The sequence below is a fragment of the Macaca fascicularis genome, chromosome 4, assembly GCF_037993035.2.
Source record: "Macaca fascicularis isolate 582-1 chromosome 4, T2T-MFA8v1.1".
In the NCBI taxonomy this organism is placed as follows: Eukaryota; Metazoa; Chordata; class Mammalia; order Primates; family Cercopithecidae; genus Macaca; species Macaca fascicularis.
The window spans coordinates 32,600,915-32,608,436 of record NC_088378.1 but is presented as its reverse complement, the minus strand read 5'-3'; the positions used below and the strand labels follow the sequence as shown (position 1 = coordinate 32,608,436).

The window sequence follows — 7,522 nt, the reverse complement described above, 5'->3', positions numbered from 1 at the left end:
GCTCAGGTCCCCGGCCATGCTATGAAAGCCTTGTTCTTTTGCTCTTCACAATAAATCTTACTGCTGTTCACTCTGGGTCTGTGCCATCTTTAAGAGCTGTAACACTCACTGCGAAGGTCCGCAGCTCCATTCTTGAAGTCAGCTAGACCACAAACCCAACTGGGAGGAACCAACTCCGGATACAGTATGTTAAGTCACAAATTATTGATAGATTATAAAAGATAAATATTATGCAAATTGTCTTCTCTGACCACAACAGGATGAAATTAGAACTCAATAACACAAGTAAAACTAGAAACTTCACAAATTTGTAGAAACTGCACAGCACACTCCTTTTTCCTTTTTCTCATGTCAGACAAATAATGTGCCTATGTTGTAACACCAGGTTTGAGGGAGGTGCATCTCATCCAAGTGCATGAAACCCAATCATCAGGCTTGTGAACTACAAAAGGATCATACAGCACGGTCTTCAACAACCAATGGATCAAAGAAATCACAAAAGAAATTAGAAAATAATTAGAGACAAATGAAAATGAAACTACATTATACCAAAACTTATGGTACACAGCAAAAATGGTACTAAAGGAAAAAAACTATAGCTGTAAACACCTAATGTTAAAAACAAAAAAGTTCTCAAATCAACTACCTCATTTTATACCTTAAGGAACTAGAAAAAGAAGAACCAAACTCAAAACTTGCAGAAAGAAGGAAATAAAGATTAGAGCGAAGATAAAATAGAGAATAGAAAAATAATAGAGAAAAGTCAATAAAACCAAAAGTTGATTCCTCAAGATCAGCAAAATTGATGAAATTTTAACTAGATGAACTAAGAAAAAAGAGAAAAATTTTAATTAATAAAATCAAAAATGAAAGTGGAGATGATTCCACATAAATAAAAAGAATTATAATTGGCTGGGTCAGGTGACTCATGCCTGTAATCCCAGCACTTTGGGAGGCCAAGGCAGGCAGGTCAGTTGAGGTCAGGAGTTTAAGACCAACCTGGCCAAAATGGTGAAACCCTGTCTCTACTAAAAATACAAAAATTAGCCGGGCATGGTAGCCTATGCCTGCAATCCCAGCTATTCATGAGGCTGAAACAGAATAATTGCTTGAACCCAGGAGGCAGAAATTGCAGTGAGCCAAGATCACACCACTGCACTCCAGCCTGGGCAACAGAGCAAGGCTCCATCTCAAAAAAACAAAAAATTATAAAACAGTACTAAGAACAAGTGTATGCCAACAACCAGGTAGCCTATATAAAACATAAAAGAATTCCAGAAACACAAAAACTGCAAAACTAAATCCTGAAGAAATAGAAAATATGAATAGACTTAAAATTGGTAAGAAGATTGAATCAATGGTAAGAAGATTGAATCAATAATCAAAAAATATCCTGAAGAAAAGCCATGGACCTGATGGCTTCCTCAGTGAATTCTACCAAACATTTAAAGAACTAATACGAATCCTTCTTGATCTCTTCCAGAAAATGGAAGAAATGTGATGGTAGAGCTAAATAAGCATTGACTATATAAAACAATAATAATAACAATGTCTAAGTGATAGATTTAACAAAAATAAGATGGAAAGAAATGTAATATGGGAGAGGTTGATTCAAGTTAGGTTTCTAAGGTTCTTGTATATTTGGGATAAGAACAAACGTAGATAAACTTTAAACATTAAATATGCATATTTACATTTCTAGATTAATCATGACATGTGTAAATGCCAAACTAGTAGAGGAGGAACATAGAATGAGAAATTTTTGTACCTGTTCTCCATCCAAGTCGTCAACATCTTTCTCACCATGGTTACCCTACAGAGCAAAGGAAAAGCAGAATGTTGAGAGAGGAGAGGAACAGGTGAATGTGGATATTTCTTTTATGTTAATTTCCTGGTTTATATTTTGTTCAGTTAATAGTAGTATTCAGACTTTACAAAACAACATTTGTATACTGTATCCAATTATTATAAACAATGATACATTTATTTCTGAAATAGTTATTAGGGATATATTATATACTGTTTTTCCTGACAGTTTCCAGTGCTAAAGAGAAAATGATTTTAAAAAAAAAAAAAAAACCTTCAACTTTTGAATAAATAAAAAGACTTTCTTTTAAACATTTGCACTGGAAACAAGTAACTTACAAGAGTGAATGAAACATTTCCCAGTGGTTGTCCACATGAAGGTCCTTTTGTCCTTTTGTCATTGACTTTAATTTAAAAAGACTAGCAAATATACATGGATTAATCTATATAATAGAAACCTGGAAGATCACAGATTAAGAAGAAATTAAGTGAGTGTGTGTACATGTGTGGGCATTTATAATATTTTTAAAAACCTGAAAAACAGACAAGGTGACAAGAATAAAAACAGGCAGCCACATAATGTGTCAAATGTTCCATCTCTTTTTAATTATAGGCCCTTCATTTTCCCAACTATCTTAAAATAAGTTAGTATATACATCATAAAGCATATTTTGAAGAAAAACATTGAGAGTTTTACAGGGAGAATAAAATGTACTTTACACGTATGGAATAGTTGATTTACTCTTAATATCCATACAAACTTATCAAGTTTCAGGCTTTTTTTTTAAACAAGTACAGCTGAGTGAGTACCTGAAAATAAATATACTAAGCTCATGGACTAGAATTACACAATACATTTGCTACAGGCCACAGGAGGTAAATTGGTGATACCAAAAAACATGCATGAGGAAGCCCCATGAGCCCTTGTCTGTCTTGCTCATCATTTTGTAATAACTCCCTGGGATAATATGGGTAACAAAGTGGGCACCTAATAAATATTTCTGAATGAAAATAAAATACATAGGAATTAACCAAGGAGATGAAAGACATGTACAAGAAAAACTATAAAATATTGCTGAAAGAAATTAAAGACATAAAAAATAGAAACTCATCCTATGTTTACGGAGAAGACGACAATATTTTTAGGATAGCAATACTACCCAAAGTGATCTACAGATTCAATACAATCCTATCAAAATCCTGATGATACTCTTTATGGAAATAGAAAAATTCATCCTAAAATTCATATGGAATATCAAAGTTCCCTGAATAGCCAGAACAGTCTTGAAAAAGGAACAAATCTGGAGGAGTCACAGTTCCTCACTTTAAAACTTACCACAAAGCTACAGTAATCAAAACAGTGTAGTACTGTCATAAACATAGTTATAGACCAATGGACGATATAGACCAATGGAATAGAATAGATAATTCAGAAATAAATCCTCATATATATGGTAAATGATTTTCGCAAGAGAGCTAAGACGATTCAATGAGGAAAAGAGTCTTTGCAACAACTGGTGCTGGGAAAACTGGATATCCACATGCAAAATAATGAAGTTGGACCCTTGTCTAACACCATATACAAAAATTTATATAAATGGATCAAAGATCTACATTTAAAATCTTAAGAAACTGTAAAACTCTTAAGAAAAAAACATATGGCAAAAGCTTTATGACATTGGATTTGGCAGTGATTTCTTGGATATGATTTTAAGGACACAGGCTACAAACCAAAAAACAGACAAATTGAATTTTATGGAAAGGAAAAAAATTTGTGAATAATTAAGTGAGGCAATGGATTTGTCAATTAACATGATTTAATCATTTCATACTGTATGCATATATCAAAATATGTTGCCTACCACAAATATATATATGTAACTTTTATTTGTCAATAATATATTAAGCTGGGTAGAATTTTTAAATATACATTTTTAAAGACAATATCAGCAGAGTAAAAAGGCAATCTGCAGAATAAAATATTTACAAATCATATATCTGATAAGATATTAATATATAGAGAACTCCTAAAACTCAACAATGAAAAATGAACAATTTGATTTAAAAGTAGGCAAAGGACATGAGTAGAAACTTCTCTAAAGAAGATATATAAATGGCCAATAAGTACATGAAAAGTGTTCAACATCACTAATCATTAAGGAAATACAAACCAAAACTTACACTGAGCTATCACCCCACACTTGTTAAGAGGGATACTACAAATTTTTTTTTTTTTTTGAGACAGAGTCTCGCACTGTCGCCCAGGCTGCAGTGCAGTGGCATGATCTGGGCTCACTGCAACTTCCGCCTCCCAGGTTCAAGAGATTCTCCTGCCTAAGACTCCCAAGTAGCTGGGATTACAGGCCCCTCCACCACAGCCAGCTAATTTTTTTTTTTTTTTTTTTGTATTTTTAGTAGAAACAGGGTTTCACTATGTTGGCCAGGCTGGTCTTGAATGACTGACCTCGTAATCCACTCGCCTCGGCCTCTCAAAGTGCTGAGATTACAGGAAAACTTTTTTAAAAACATAGAAAATATGTTGACAAGAATGTGGAGTCATTGAAACTCTTCTGCACTGTTGCTGGAATGCAAAATGTTATAGCCACTGTGGAAAACAGTATGGCGAGTCCTCAAAAATTAAAAATAGAATTACCATATGATCCAGAATTTCCAATTCTTGGTATATACCCCAAAGAATTGAAAACAGAATCTTGAAGAGATATTTATATACCTATGTTACAATAACATTATTCACAATAGCTAAAACATAGAAGTAACTCAAGTGTTCACCAATGAGATGAATGGAAAAGCAAAATGTGATACATGCCTATAGTCACAACTCCTAGGGAGGCTGAGGTGGGAAGACTGCTTGAGCCCAGAAGTTCAAGGTCACCCTAGGCAACACAGTGAGACCTCATCTCTAAAAACATTTAAAGAAAAATTTAAAAAGGAAATATTGATATATGCTATGACATGGATGAACTTTGAAGGTGTTATGCTAGATGAAGTAAACCAGTCACAATAATACATATACTGTATGATTCCACTTACATGAGCTAATTAGAGTAGGCAAAATCATAGAGACAGAAAGTAGAATAGCAGTTCCCAGGGGCTGGGAGAGGAGGCCATAGGTAATTGTTTCATGAGTATCGAGTTTCAGTTTTACAAGATGAGAAGAGTTATAGAGATGAATGGTGGTGATAGTTGCATAAGATTATAGATATACTTAATACCACTAAACTGTACACTTAAAAAATGGTTACGATGGTAAATTTTATGTTATATGTATTTTATCACAATAAAATAATTGGAAAACATTTCCCAGAAATAAACAAACTTGAGAAAAAGATAATAGATTAAATTGTGGCACACTCATAAAATTTAGGGTTAATGTTTGTAAAACACATATTTTGTAGCGGATACTGGGAATATTGATATACACAAAGTCTATGGAACAGGCATAGTCTGGTGGAGTGATAGCCATATATGCAGATTATTACAATCTAATATAATAAATTATGATAGAGGTGCATACAAGACGCATTGAGAGCTGCATAGAGGTGCATACAACATGCAATGAGAGCTGCATTAGTTAAGATTACGTGAGCGGCTATAATAAATAAATTCTGAAATCCGTGGTTTAACACAATAAAGGTTTATTTCCCACTCTCACAATGGTCCTATGCAGGAGTTACTGGTTAAGCAGCTCTCTTCTAAGGAGACTCAGGGGGCCTGGGCTGCTTTCTCTAACAGCTCTACCCTCTTCAACATGTGGTTCCTGAGACCTCCTTGAGAGGGTTCTTTAGATCAGCCACCTGAATGTGGAAAACAACAGGGAAAATCACAACTGGGAGGAATTTACCCTCCAAGCCTGAGAGTGTACACATTGTTTCCATTCACCTTCTGTGGCCGTTTCAAACAACAAATGAGATTGGGAAATGTTTTGCTCTGTGCCAGAAAGGAGAAGAAATGTGTTTGGTATTCTGCAGCACAGTCTGCACAAAAGTAGAGAAACAAAGGGAAATTTCACGGGGGCATAAATTCTTCTAGCTCTTGAAAGATAAGGTCCGTTTTCCAGGTGAACAATGCATATCAGAGCATTTCAGGCAGAAGTAAGAGAGTGTGAAAAGACAAGGAAACACGTACAATGACAAAAGAACAGTCTGGAGTATCGCTGGGAGAGTTGGTTGTTTAGTATGGCTGGAATGTAAAATTCAAGGGTGGTAGGTCGTGAAACTTGAAACAGGATCATTTAGCTCAACTCCACAAAACTTACTGAATACTATGTTACATACATTTTCAGGGTTTGAAATGAGGGAAAATATTAATAAGAATAAGTGTCATTTCCAAGGAGCTTCCAGTTTAATGGAGATCACAAAAAAAGAGAATCTTGTTTTTAAGAAAAAAAAAAGGTGAAGACTCTCTCTATATATTTTTAAAAAAGAATCTGTAGGACTTTGTGTCTGATTGGATGGGAGGTGGCAGGAAAGATAAGAAGAAAAGAGAGACGTACAAAATGACTTTCATAGTTATTTCAGAGAGTAGGTAGCTAGGAGAGGGGATACAAGAATAGAATTCTGAGGCTGGGTAGGATCAATTAGTGAATGAAATTAATTGTAAAAGATTTGAGCTCCAAAAACTTATGGAACATTCACCTTAAGACCAGCAAGTCTTAAAATTCACATACATAGGTGTGATTAAAATTTGCTGAATCAATCTCCACTGGAATCGGGCTCCATCAGTTGTTTCTGTGTCTCCATTCTATTTGTAGCATCTCATGTTTGAACTTCTTCCCAGTTGGGCAATAAAACATTTTCTAATTCAATAACTTAAAAAAGCAACCCTCCTTAAAACTTCGTTTAGTTGTCATTCCATTAAACAAAAGACTTAAAAATTAAAAAAATATTTTAAAAAGACATCCTCACCTCCTCTATCGTACATTTCTGCCCTATCACAAGAGTGAAACTGCTTTCATTGTATGTCATTATATTTTAATTGATGAAATTCATAGATTATTTTCACTAAGTCTATTAGATTTATCTGGGAATATGGCACTGATCATTCTTTGAGACTTAAAAAATTAACCAGGCACAGTGGTGAGCACCTATAGTCCCAAGCTGCTAGCGAGACTGAAGCAGGAGTATTGCTTGAGCCCAGGAGATTGCAACTGCAGTGAGCTGTGATCCCACCACTGCACTCCAGCTGGTCAACAGGACAAAATTTCATCTCTAAAATTAAAAAATAATAATATAAATAAAAAGATAACACTATCTCCTACTTTGACTTGGGTGAAATTGCTCTCTCCTACTGTTCTTACTGATTCTTCTCAGTTTCTTTGGATGGCTCTTCTCCCCACTTCCATAATTGGCCACCTGTTCTTCTGTTTCCAGATGGCAACCTCACATCTCTGGCCTTAGCAGGAACTTTGTCAAGGACTCTATTACCCTTAAGCAGACTCAGTGCTCAGATTCCTCCAGAGGGGAAGCAAGTGACCCAAACAAATGGGGAATAGGTATGCACACATACTGAATGAAGAATTGGAATCCTGGCCAAAGTAGCTGCTCCTCAGTTCCCTTTGATGTTTGTTGTGTCAAGCAAATTTATTCTTTAAAACTCAATTTTTTATTTTTATGTAATATGTTAAAGTAGCCCATTTATTAAGATCTATTTAGGAGGGAAAAAATACACAATCCATTTTTGCATAACATCATGGATA

The 7,522-nt window shown here is 34.8% G+C and overlaps 1 non-coding gene across 1 annotated transcript; it reads right to left on the bottom strand.

The window, feature by feature from the left end:
• Nucleotides 1-349: 349 nt before the first annotated feature.
• On the bottom strand, nucleotides 350-454 carry LOC123573261 (small nucleolar RNA U13). The gene has a single exon (XR_006697988.1). It is a non-coding gene; the product is annotated as a small nucleolar RNA U13 (small nucleolar RNA).
• Between the last annotated feature and the right edge of the window lie 7,068 nt (nucleotides 455-7,522).